We start from the raw sequence: 14,194 nt of genomic DNA on the forward strand, positions 1-14,194 counted from the left end.
CCCGTCGCTGGCATCCAAGGTAACGCAGACTTTGCTTTCCACCAACTTGCCTCTTTATTGGCTTTTGAGCGGTGAGAAGCTGGACCCCACTTTCAGTAACACCCTGACCTCTGCTTCTGTGATTACTTCTGTCTCATCTTCCCTTGTGTTTCTTATAAAAACCGTGTGACTATATTGAGCCCACCTGGGTACTTCAGGATAATTTCCCTACTTCAAAATCCTTAACCTAACCACACCTGTACAGTCTCTTTTACCTTAAAATGGAACATTCTCAGGTTCTGAGGATTAGAATGTAGACATAATTGGTGAGGGGAGGCAGTCATTATCCCACCTACCACAATCCCACTTTCCACTGAAAGCACTGTCCTTGTCTCCTTCCTCAGCTTTACTTGATTTGGGGTTACAGCTGAGATAATGGGGCTCCCTAACTCACCATCCAAGTATCGATCTATTTTAGAATAAATTTATAAAGATAAGTTCTTGGTGCTGGAAGCTTCTGAGTGAATCGTCCTCCACAGAATGGCTCATCTGTGAATATGCCAGGCAGGTGTGTGAGGTCCATCTCTCACTAAGTGCAGCAAACCCTATCTGTGTCCTGCGTGCAACCTTTCATCCCTCCCATTTCAGTGCATCCTGCCTCCAGGCTGCAAAGTGCTGGTATGTGCATCTCTGTGCCGGGAGATAGCCCTGGTCTCAGAGTCTGTTCTGCCTGGGCTTGTTTTTGTTTTGTTTTGTTTTTTGTTTTGTCCGTGGGGGATCTTGGTTCCCCAACAGGGATTGAACCCACGCCCCCTGCAGTGGAAGCGCTGAGTCTTAACTACTGGACCTCCAGGGAGGAGGAGCCTGTACTTGAACAGGCTGGAAATGCTTTGGAAATAAACACTCCATCCCCCAGCAGCTCTAAGGACTGAAGCTAATGGATAAATATCCCAGCTCCCTCATTTGTTTATCAATCTGTTTTACTGAGATGTAATTCACATAACATAAAATTCACATTAAAGCATAAAATTCAGTGATTTTTCATATATTCACAGATTTCATCACCACTATCTAATTCCAGAACATTTCTATCCTTTTCCCAAAGAAACCCCAACCTGTTAGCAGTTAATCCCAACCCTCCCTGCCCCCCCCCCCCCCCCGCAACCACTAATCTACTTTCTGTCTCTTTGAATTGGCCTATTTTGGACATTTCAGACAAATGGAATCATACAGTGATTATGTCACTCATTTCTGGATGGGTAACTTCAAGGAACATGTCCAGCGATGGTTCTCAGGTTTCCCCATCAGGATGAAGCTCGTTGCCCACGGTGGTGATGGGTAATTAATTAGCAGCTTTTCCTTTCTGATCTCAGTCCCCTACTTTCCCACCAGTGTTTCCGGGACTCATGTCTAAAAGAAAGGGTTTGCCCTCGAATCCTTGTTTTAGGATCAGCTTCTGGGGGAACCCAAGCCGAACACTAGGTATATCTAGTTAAGTAATGCATTCATCAAATATACACTGAACATTTCCTCTGTGCTTGGCACCATCGCTCAACACGGAGGACACAGCGCAAACCAGCCCCACATCCTCCCTGCTCTAATGGAGGGTGTGTATGCGGGGAACAAAGGCATTAAGCAAATTATAAGCGAGATGAATGTTACAAAGGAGTGGGGGAGGGAAGTCCTTCCTAAGAATGCGATCTGAGGAATGAGCAGGAATCAGCCAGGGAGACCGTGGGGAAATGTTCCAGGCAATGGACACACTCCAAGGTAAGGGAGAGCGTAGTGATTTGGGGGATCGAGAGAAATCCATACAGCTCTTGCCGAGAGTTGGAGGAGAATAGTAGGGCCAGGTACTTGTATCGCCCTTCAAGGAAGGATTTGGTGTCCAGCTGGGGCTCATGCAGTGGTCAGCAAATTCTACATCTGTCAGCTCCTCAGGTGTGCTTACTCTCCTGGGCTGATTGGCCCCAGGTCCCACCCTTCCTGGAGCTGCATGCATCCGGTGATGGGAGAGAGAAGGATCTAGAGATGGGGCGGGGCAGGGGGCAGGGCGCAAGGCTTTCCTACCCCAGAGCTCGCAGCCATATTTTCTGGGTCTGCCTTACTCTTCACCTGCATCCTCTAATTCTGCTTCCGCCCCCTTCCTTTCACACGTGTTGATCCTTAATAAGCATCTTGCTCCTCAAACTCTGCCGGAACCAGCTCCAGGAGGACGCAGCCTCCGACAGCTAAGAGACAGGAAGGCTTTGTGTCGTGTGTGATAAAACTGCGAGGCTTCCTCAGACACGGGGTAGGTGAGGGTCCTTGGGACCTGATAGGGATGGGCCACACGTCTGGTGACTAAGAATAACTTCGGCGGCTTCATGGAAGGATCTGCAGGTAAGTTTGCCTTTGGGAGATTCCGTAAGTCTGAGAACAAGTCGGGGGAGTGAGAATTTGTGATGAGCATCAATGTACTGGGGTGGGGGGGGGGTGTTCATGTAAAGTGCATTTTATTCTTTGTATGTATTTTTCTAAATTTGTCTCAAATATAACATTTGTATGTACTGTATAAATCAACCATACCAGTAACAAGTCTTTGGATTTACATATATTTTTTGTCCCTGGATCCTCCAGGAATGTGAGCAAAAGTGAACATTGTACAAATATGTTTTCCCTAGAGGATAATATTAGATTACATACGGCTGGCATTTAAAATTTTACGCTCTGAGTAGTAGACTTTTAAAATAATAGGTACTACTCCAGTGGGTACTTTGAAAAGCACTAAAATTGTATGTTTAACTTAAATTAGCTGGAGCAGGGGTCTCTACATTCCTCTGTCCTTAATTTAGGGTGTACCATTATTGTCTGCTTTGCCCCCAACGTACAGATACAGGAGCTCTTTCTCACCAGAAGAGTCCTAGGATGCTAGAGACTCGTCTTCATTACAGATATCTTGGAGCACACAGGCAGCCACTATAGGACTAGAGGCTTAGTGATAGGCATTGCCGTAAACGCAATGGCGTGGCTGCCTTGCGGAGCCCACTGGGGTGCTGGAGGTGTTCTCCATCAGGCACAGCTCCTAGGTGTTCTCTTGATGCTCCTCACGGTCCCCTGACCCAAGTGCTTCTTGCACTGGGGATCCATCTCAGGACGCCATCGGGGAACGCTGACCTTTTTCCGTTCCTTCCTCTAGTCATTCCCCTCAGACCAGAAAAACATCCAGCCCCCTTCCTGCCTCTTGAGGATGGGGGCATGAGGTCCTAACCTTAGAGCTTTACAGGTCATTTCAGAGGCAAGAAAGAAATAAAAATACATTATAAATTCCCTGCCATACAGCCAAATGTTTTGAATACGTGAAAGTGAAAGCAATTCCAATCACATGAAAGTTCGGGAACACACACAACTAATGTATGGTGATAAAAATCAGAAGAGTGGTTTCCTCTGGAGCTGGGGGGTGGGGCTTGAGGATTTTTTCTAGAGTGAAGTAAATGTTTTCTCTCAACGGGGCAGGGGTACATGTTTGTCTAGACGTATTGAACCGTGTATTTAAAATTTACGCATTTCATGTAAATTTAAAAAGAAAACAGGGTAACAGTTGAAAAAACGAAAAAAAAAGACTGTAAAACGAATTCAGGAAGGATTTATATTTCAGAGTTATTTGGTTTTAGTTGCCTGACTTCGATAGGGACAGTTGTAGGCAAGGACCCACCATTAGCCTGCAGCTCTGCTAAGAAATATAAAAACATTTTTATCCACAGTTAATTATTTCTTATTGAAATCCAGAATCTTGCATGAAATGTAAAGCTCTTTGAACAACTACAAAAAATTGTTTTCATAAGTTAAATTAGCTAGGTGAAATTTGGTACACATTTCTTTAGCTTTTGTCTTCAGCTGACACCCAATATCTCCACCTACAAGTATAAATATAGGTGACTCTGTCCTGTTTGACCATGTTAAACATACACCAGTCAGTGTGCATGCTCTTGACAGGTGAGGGAAGGTCACTTGGAGAGCAACCAGAACGTGACCCCAGAGTGGTGAGAGGCTGGTAGGGGTGATAATTTCTAAAACTGGATTGGATGACATAGCCCTGTGGAGTATGCCGAACGCTGGCTAGATCAGAACACCCTTGGGTATGGATGCCAGAAAAGCTCAGGACACAGGATGAAAAGTTCAATTTGAATATCAGATAAGCAACAAATAATTTTTTAGTATAAGTATGCATGCAGATACTTATATATCCCTTGCATAAGTGGGATATATACATGGGACATAACTGCAAGGACATGATTATACTAAAAATTTACTTTTTTATCTGAAACTTAAATTTAACGGGTGTCCTATATTTTTATTTACTAAATCTGGCAACACTATGCTTGGGGTATGCTGAAAGGGCAGGGGTTTTGGTTTGTTTTTTTGTTCAGTAAAAATCAGGCACAAATAATTTGAGCCTGTGGTTCTCAAACCTTAGCTTGCATCAAAATCACCTGCAGAGCTCGTTAAAACAGGCAATTGAGCCCAAGTTTCTGATTCAGTAGGCCTGGGGTGAGGTTCCGAAAATTTGCATTTTTAACATTCCCAGGCGTTGCTGATTCTGTTGATTCCAGTTATCATTTGAGACTAATGATTGGAGGCAATGCATTACAGATGTATGTACAAGGATTGCTAGAAATGCAGTGTTAATGTATCCGTCCGTTGCCATTCTGCCCAGCACACTAAACTATGCATCATTAATGAGGGACAACAATCAAACATAATGTATTGTTGTGTAATATCAGTAAACCATTTATTATATATGGTTGCCTCTATTGCCAGGCTTTATGGCTAGTCTACAGGTCAGTTATTTGCCTCTGTAGTGAATGGATTGCCTTTTAATGAGTGTGATATTAAAATTCCATATTAGAATTAGAATAAATTAAAAATTTGATAAACCCATAAAATAGTAATATCAGAGAACCTTTGTTAAATTATATACCAAATAAATATTTAACAAGGTGAGACACCCAGGAATAATTTATATTTTATTACATGCCACCACAATTTCCATAGCCAATTATATATACACAGCCTTTATACAACCTCAGGAGTTTTGGAGTACCCAGAATGGAATTTCCATACTATGACTTTTTCCAGGGACCTGATTTCTTGGAGGAAAATAGTGGAATTTGCTTGTACTTTTCATGGAAATGGAACATATTGAAAATGTTTTAAAGTAACCTTAAAGCTGGCATTTAAAATTTCTGCCATCAAGATTACTGGGTTTTGTTTTTTTACTTTTCTGTTTATTGACCTATTAAAATTGATTTGGATTTCCTCTTTTGAGGGGGAGAAATACATAGAGGAAAAAAATGAAAGTAGGGTACTAGCATATTTTGTTAGGTGTCTAAGTCCTTTGGCCACTTTTTTGGAAACTGTTGATCTACTACAAATACATGTAAAATACAAAGATAAACATAAATATAAAAATATGTATTAGAGATATATACCGAAATATTTATGGGTGAAATACATCTAGGATTTGCTTTAAAATACTGCAACAAGAAAAAAAGAGAAGGAAAGACGAAATGTTTGGCAAAATAAAATGGTGATAATTGTTGAAACTGGGTGATGGGAGCATGAAGTTTATTATGTTATAGTACCTTTGTGTGTTTAGAAATTTCTGTAAGTTTTTTATTTTATTTTATTTTTTTAATTTTTTTTTTTTTTTTGCGGTACGCGGGCCTCTCACTGTTGTGGCCTCTCCCGTTGCGGAGCACAGGCTCCGGACGCGCAGGCTCAGTGGCCATGGCTCACGGGCCCAGCCGCTCCGTGTCATGTGGGATCTTCCCGGACCGGGGCATGAACCCGTGTCCCCGGCATCGGCAGGAGGACTCTCAACCACTGCACCACCAGGGAAGTCCCCTGTAAGTTTAAAAAAAAAAAAAAAAAACCTGATGACTTACCTTATTTCTCAGCTTTGCCCATTAATTGGACAAGAAACCATACTCAAATCACTTGAATATTCTGTCTCACTTTTAGAAATAATTGTAATGCAATTAATCAGCAAGTAATTATTGAACTAGGCTTCTTGTGTAGGTAGCATTCTGATATTAGTATCTAAATTCCCAGAGATATTGCCAAATTACTAGAAAGTATAATGTACTTTATAAAACTAAAACCACTTTTCAAGTATTATCACAAAATTCATTGTTGAGATTCTTTGTAAGTGCATAGATATGTGGTAAATAAAATTTCTGGAGGACTTTTTTTTTTTCATGTTTAAGAATAGTTGTTATGGTTAGGTAACTGCTGAGATAGCACTTGCTCAGATTCCTATGTGAGAATAGGACAGAAAAAAAAAAGTAATGTTAATCATCTTGGTTCCTTTTGTGTTTCTGAGGTACAAGCAAAGCAACCTTTAAGATTTCTTTGTGTGTGTGTGTGTGTTTACATCACCCTTTTATTTCATAGTTAGAAATAATACAGTTCCACAGGGAAAATCGTCAATAAATAATGGTGCTTAATCATTAAAGGTAAAAATCCCAGCCCTTTGGCATCTGACAGGATTCTATTTCTTGTCAAACTAATGACTGTATAGATATAGTTAATCTTAGTGATCATTCGTCAATACAATGTTACAATGGTGCAATTTACTTTAAAATGTACAACAGCTGAAAATTTCCAGCCCACCAAGAAATCTGATCAACTCAGTAAGATATGGGCCAACTTCCCCAAGGCTCTTTCACATGATTTGCCTCAGCGAAAGTATAATAAACGTTAATTAAGAGTTCCTAGGGTTTTCTAATAGTTATTCTGCTCTAGAATTTGACATTCATTCTTGCCAAAGAAAAGTCACAACTGCACCAGGAATGACCCACTCATTTAATTAAAAGGTGTTCTTATTTTATAAGCAAGATTGCTAAGAAATCTTAGCAACCTTAGAAATTCACAGCCCCCAAAATAAAATTTAAAACAAGGAAGTCTATGCTGGGCTTTCCTGGTGGCACAGTGGTTAAGAACCCCTCTGCCAATGCAGGGGACACGGGTTCGAGCCCTGGTCCGGGAAGATACCACAGGCCGCGGAGCAGCTAAGCCGGTGCACCACAACTGCTGAGCCTGCACTCTAGAGCCCATGAGCCACAAATACTGAGCCAGTGTGCCACAACTACTAAAACTTGCATGCCTAGAGCCAGTACTCCGCAACAAGAGAAGCCTGCACACCGCAACGAAGAGGAGCCCTTGCTCGTGGCAACTGGAGAAAGCCCACGTGCAGCAACTAAGACCCAACGCAGCCAAAAATAAATAAATTTATAAGAGAAGAAAAGGAGGTCTATGCTGCCAGAAATGCCAATTCAGTAATAAATTGCACCTTCAAGAGTCAAAAAAGAAAAAAAATAGAAACTTTTACAAAAGGTAAATTACATACTTTTTTTTCCCAAAATATATTCAGGAAGAGTTGAACTGCAGTTGTTACTAAGGCCAGGGCATTATTCCTTTAGCAACAAATTAAACCAGTGCAATTGACATAAATTGTTAAGTAATCCAGGATTAACTCATTAAAACTGTAGAGGCACTTTAGGCTCCTGCACTAATCCTAGAAACTGGAATTTCAGTGAGTGCCCATGCTGCAGAGAAGTAAAACTGAAACGACCCGATGCCATGCTGAATGGTATCACTTCATACTTAGTTTAAGCATTTGAGAGTAGAAATCATGAATTCCTGTATTAGAGTTCCATTCACTTACAGAACATTCAGATGCAAACAGTGTTATGCCTATAATCCACAATTTAAAGAATCCTTTCCATTTTAAAGTTCCAGATGAATTTTAAATTAGAAAATAAGCACTAAGGAAACTTTTTCAACTTATGAAATCTTCATGTTGGAAATTTTCTGGTAAAGTTTCCCCCCACCCGTTGTAAAATAAATATTTTGTATCCCCAATTTAATTTTATGAAGACACACTTTAATAGTGCTATAAAGAAATAATTTACAGAGATCAATAACTTTTCATGCAGAAACAAAAAATTCATTGCTCAATAATATTACTGAGGCAAGTGAAGAAAGATTGTTCTCTTGTCAGTTTGAAAGGTTAATTTTTTCAGTGCAAAACCAGTTATAAAATATTTAAACTCAACATTTAAAAATAAAAAGTCCGATTTAGCAATGTTCAAGTTCTAAATTTCATAAAACAAATCACTACATATATTTTATAGTAAAATACAGAGATTAAAGAAGTACTTGAGTACTTAAGATATAAATTTCTAATGAATCATACCAAGTCAGAAACAACCAAGCAGATAAGATTCCCAATTTGAGTAGTAGAGTTTTAAAGATGATATTACTGTACCAAAGACTTTTTTTCCTAGCTAAAAAGCTATGCAAACGAATGGTCAACATTCTGTTTTCCTTGCAGTTGCGTGCTCTAGAATGATTTTGCCTCAAGTACCTGTGATTTCATTCCTGTATTCAAAATTTGATCCAATTTTTATGTTCCAGGAACACTTAGTTGATTTAACCATCTATAATGTAAACAGTCCTGTACAGAGTACAACAGTGGAATTTTCAAGCCAAGCGTAGTCTGACCTAAACTGGTTTACACTCTCTGCAAGTCACTCACGTATTATTCCTAGCAAACACACGGTCCCCTCTGAGGGTTAAGTGTTGAAGCTGGTACTGTAGCGCTTCTGTGTCAGTGGCTCCTTGATGTTCATTTTATCTAGATTGAGATAGTCCAGAGATTTGGAGTGAGCTCTCTTACCTTTAAGAAGACAAAGAGGCAGAGGCCCATGGAGGGCCTTTTTAAGGTTCATAAGGTAAAGATTTAGTGCACTTGTCTCCTGGACTGGGCATCCGCCTTCGCCTCCTGCCATTGACAGCTGGAATCTCCTACTGCAGGTAGTACTTCTGGTTTTACACAAATGAGAGGAATACGCAAGTCCTGCATCCAGCTGTTCTGAGCGCAAGGAAGGCACGGCTTCTCCCTTACTCTCTTTACCTCCGGTGCACTTCTGGGCTAACTTCGGGAGTTCCTCACCAGTCGTGGAGTCAGCCAGATAGAGTCCACGTGGAGAATCTGGTAGCCTGACACAGTCCGGCGCATCGGCGAGCACTGAGAGCTGGAACAGCGGGGCTTCTCCGCCTCTGCCTTTCCCGGGAGCTCACCTCAGCCACGGGCAAGGGCAGGCTGGTCGGGGACTTCTGGACTCTCCATTAATATCTACTTCCATTTTAGGCACCAGTCTGCACATAGCAGCCTAAATCCCAGAAGATGTCACTGTCCAATTTCTAATGAGTCCCAAGGGAACACAGGCATAATAATTTTTCTGCTCCAGATACAGTGGCCCACAGCTCTGCTGCCTCCGCCGTGCTTGGGGCCGCAGAGACTGAGACAAGGGCGGGAGAGGCGCAGGGTTGCAGCGCCGAGAGATCTGGGCTGAGGCCGCCAGCCGGGCACCCTCTCCCACCTTTAAGATTTCTAAATACCATCTGTATCTACTACACGGTAATATAATGTGATTTAATTCCCCCAAAGGCAGGTAAATATAGAAGGAAAAACTTAGAGGTCAAGAATATGGAAGTTTGTGTGTCTTGCTGTGTATGCATAAGCATAAATGATTTAGAAAATTTGGAACACAATCCAGGCGTGGCTGTATGGTGTACTTCCAGACCAGGGGAGAGGGTGTCCTCCTTTTTATTTGCGGACTTGAAACCCTGGCATGGTTCAGGACCAGAAATGGCCCGTGGCCTGAAGGTCTGGGGATGCAGTGTGTGACCACATGCCCTGCCACCAGTGGAGGGGTTTACTGCATATTCATGACCCACGCTGAAGAAGCAGGAACAGTAAAACAACTGCAAACCGGATGAGAGTGTGCTTTGCACCCAGTGGAGTCGGGTAGACACAGGAAGCATGTGGTAAGTGCAGGCTGTACTTACCCTCCTGAATTGTTAGAAATTCTTTCCCATGGTTATTAAGCAATTATTCCCTGCCAGAAGGTGCATTCTGTGCAGAGGGTTGAAATCCTTTCATCATGTGTTGTGTTTGAGTTAACCGTTTCCTGTCTGTTATGGACTGAATATTTGTATGTCTCCACTCCCTACAAACTCATGTTGAAGCCCAACCCCCCACTGTGGAGGTATTTGGAGATGGAGCCCCTGAGGAAGCAATTAAGGTTAAATAAGTTCACAAGAGTGTGGCCCTGATCCAATAGGATTTGTGTCCTTATGAAAAGTGACACCAGAGAGCTTGCTCTCTCTGTCTCTCTCCCCCACCCCATACCATGCACCAAAGAAAGGCAAGGTAGCTGTTTGCAAGCCAGGAACCTTGATCTTGGGCTTCCAGCCTCCAGATCTGTGAGAAAATGAATTTTAAGTCACCCAGTCTGTGGTTTTGTTTTTGTGTTTGTTTTTTTTTTTTTGCGGTACGCGGGCCTCTCACTGTTGTGCCCTCTCCTGTTGCGGAGCACAGGCTCCGGACATGCAGGCTCAGTGGCCATGGCTTATGGGCCCAGCTGCTCCATGGCATGTGGGATCTTCCCGGACCGGGGCACGAACCCGTGTCCCTTACATCGGCAGGCGGGCTCTCAACCACTGTGCCACCAGGGACGCCCCAGTCTGTGGTATTTTGTCATGGTAGCTGGAGCTAATAACCCTCCAAAAGACAGATAAGAGCACTTCCTTCCAGAACACACCAGAGAGGTCAGTCTTGTTAGGAAAAGGAGTGGAGAGAAATCTAGAGGTTGAGACCTAACTGGAAAGGCAGGCCAGAGATGGGTGCTTCAGCTGGGGATAGTGATGGTGATAGTGGGATTTCCTGAGCAGTGGGAGGCAGCAGAGGGAGCTGGGTATCCAGAGGAGACAGAGAAGTTGCCAAGAGAAGGCATTGATGACAACTTTGTACCTTCTTTATGATTTTGCTTGTGAATCACCTTGTCAGGAGGCACAGAGTAGTTGCTCAATAAACCTTTGGGTTAAACACACCAATTCCTTTGGACATGGATTTGCTCTGGCACATTGCTTATTTGTCGTATATGCAGAATGGTAAATGTATCCAGTAACTATTTTAGTCTTGTTAGTTTAGGCTTTCAAGAATAAAATCTTTATTACCCCAGGAGTACCGAATAGGGAGATTTCTTCCCATCAAAGCCTATACTTAAATAATTTCCTCCTCCTTTTAGATGAGATAGTTACTGGAATATTCTTCTTCTAAGTTGACTTATTTTGTCAACAGTGTGCTATAGAAAAAAAGAATTTCCTTTCGTTAAACAAGGTGTCCAGTATCTTGATTGTGATAAAAGTAGATCACGGTGGAATCCTAATGATCATTTACCCATAATCAAAGAAGATCTCTGCAAGCTTTGATTAGATTAGTATCCACCACCCCTCCCCTCTCCTTTGCCCCTTGGCCTAGTAAAAATTTGCCTGCATCTCCTAGCTTATATTCTTACATATTTGTAAAATTTAGAGAATGTTTCTTGGTATGAATGATGTGCGGCTCAGGTCCTTCACAATATACCTGTGATACCGGTCTTGTTATCCCTATCGTACAGGTAAAAATTAAAGGAGGACTCCTCTGGAGTATGACTTAGAGACCCTGGACTGCTAATCAGAATCTTTACTCTTTTCTAAATACAAAGCCAAACATCTTGTCTCATTGGGCCCTCTCTTTACGAGAGCCATTACATTTGGAATTTTGAAGACAACTTATTCCATGGTTTACTCGTGGCATTTTCATTAATATTTTGGAAACACAGTCTAACTTTGAACTAAAAGCCACTGATCAAAATCTGCAAGTAACATTATGTGGCAAATAATGCCTGGGCTAAATATAAAAGCAGAGTAACTTCGGAAAACGGAGCCATTCTTCTCATAGGTAACCCCAAAAAGAGTTTTCACAAAACATTTTGTGTGGCATCAGAAATTGGTGCTGGCTGATTAAATAAGAAAGGAGTTTATTATGTAAATATTTACGGGAGAACCAGCTCGAAGCTAAGAGGCTGGGGGGATGACGTCCAACTACAGGCTGCAGAACAGGCCTGCAGAGCTTAACCACAGCCTTCACTGCTGTTACCCCTGCCCCTCACTGCTGTTTCTGCAGCATGAGTTTGGCTCCTTTTTTTTTTTAATTTATTGAAGTATAATTGACTTACAATGTGTTAATTTCTGCTGTACAGCAGAGTGATTCAGTTATATATACATGTTCTTTTTTAAAATTTTAATTTAATAATCCCACATATTTTCCACCTAAACTTTTTAAAAATAAGTTTCTTTATTTATTTATTTTGGTGGCATTGGGTCTTTGTGGCTGTGTGTGCGCCTTCTTTAGTTGCGGCGAGCAGGGGCTACTCTTCGTTGCAGTGGCTTCTCTTTGTTGTGGAGTACGGGCTCTAGGTGAGCAGGCTTCAGTAGTTGTGGCATGTGGGCTCTGGAGAGCAGGCTCAGTAGTTGTGGCCCATGGGCTTAGTGGCTCCGCGGCACGTGGATCTTCTGAGACCGGGGCTCAAACTCATGTCCCCTGCATTGGCAGGCGGATTCTTAACCACTGTGCCACCAGGGAAGTCCCTATATATATATATATATATATATATATATATATATATATATATATATATATGCTCTTTTTCGTATTCTTTTCCATTATGGTTTATTACAGGATATTGAATATAGTTCCCTGGGCTGTAAGTAGGACCTTGTTTTTTTATCCATTGTATATATAATAGTTTGCACCTGCTAAGCCCAAACTCCCAATCCATCCCTCCCCCACCCTCCCTCCCCCATGGCAACCACAAGTCTGTTTTCTATGTCTGTGAGTCTGTTTCTGATTCATAGATAAGTTCATTTGTGTTACATTTTAGATTCCACGTATAAGTGATATCATATGATATTCATCTTTGTTTGACTTACTTCACTTGGTATGACAATCTCTAGGTCCATCCATGTTGCTGCAAATGGCATTATCTCATTCTTTTTTATAGCTGAGTAATATTCCATTGCATATATATGTACCACATCTTCTTTATCCATTCCTCTGTCGATGGACACTTAGGTTGTTTCCGTGTTTTGGCTCTTGTGAATAGTGCTGCTGTGAACATAGGGGTGAGTGTATCTTAGTTTCATCTGGTTGGCTGCTATTTTTGCCACCGTATGGATTCTGTGTGGTACCTCCTTCCACAAGTTGCTCACTTCTGCTTTTTATTTTAAAAAAAATTTCCTATATGGATTTTTAAAAAAATATTATGAACATATGAGATCTACCCTGAACACATTTTTAAGTGTATAATCCAGTATTGTTAACTGTAGCCATGATGTGGTAAACAGATCTCGAGAGCTTATTTTATGTAACTGAATTATTATTAGGGCAGCCTAAGTCACATGCTTGTATTCTGTAAATGATATCGGGCTTATTTCTGGGCTCCATCTTGGGAAGACAGGATTCTTAAGACTTCATATTCCCTGGACATGGCAAGGGCATTCTAAGGTGCTAGCCACACAAAAATTATAATAAACAGCCGGTACAGTTTAATGTTTATAAAACTAGGATCCAAATGGTTCATTCTCAAATAATGTATATTCATATATTCAAATGAATATGGCCCAGTAATTTCAAAATCTTTTTTTTTTTTTTTTTTTTTTTGCGGTATGCGGGCCTCTCACTGTTGTGGCCTCTCCTGTTGCAGAGCACAGGCTCCGGACGCGCAGCCTCAGCAGCCATGGCTCACGGGCCTAGCCGCTCCGCGGCATGTGAGATCTTCCCGGACCGGGGCACGAACCCGTGTCCCCTGCATTGGCAGGCGGGCTCCCAACCACTGCGCCACCAGGGAAGCCCTCGAAGTCTTTTTGAATACCCCAAAAGCCATATATAATCTTCAGCAATAATTCTTAAAATTCCTTCTTTACTCTTCTATCCATCATCCTACAAAGTACAGCTGCCCTGTACCTCCTGCCTTCAAAGTCCCTGGGAAAGTCCCCATTTGTCTAAGGAGGCTTCTGCTCCATTTCTGCTTTCCTGTCCTTTCTTCCCAATTCCCCATCGCAAAAGCTTAAGAACACAAGAACTGGTCTACCAAGGAAGAAATCACCCTGGAGGGAGGCAGAGAAATGAGATTAAGACAGGCGAATCTAGAGTTCTCTTTTGCCCTTAAAAGAAGGGGAATGGATCTAGGCATAAGAGAAACACTTTTAGTAGTGATACTTAAAAAATACTTGGAATACTTAATTGGTTAATAAAATATGCAGATTGCTATACGATCTGTGG

General features: G+C 41.8%; 1 pseudogene; it reads right to left on the reverse strand.

Moving 5' to 3' along the window:
- Nucleotides 1-8,364: 8,364 nt before the first annotated feature.
- On the reverse strand, nucleotides 8,365-9,170 carry LOC101328042 (macrophage immunometabolism regulator-like; annotated as a pseudogene).
- Between the last annotated feature and the right edge of the window lie 5,024 nt (nucleotides 9,171-14,194).

This window comes from Tursiops truncatus, chromosome 17 (genome assembly GCF_011762595.2).
Source record: "Tursiops truncatus isolate mTurTru1 chromosome 17, mTurTru1.mat.Y, whole genome shotgun sequence".
NCBI lineage: Eukaryota > Metazoa > Chordata > Mammalia > Artiodactyla > Delphinidae > Tursiops > Tursiops truncatus.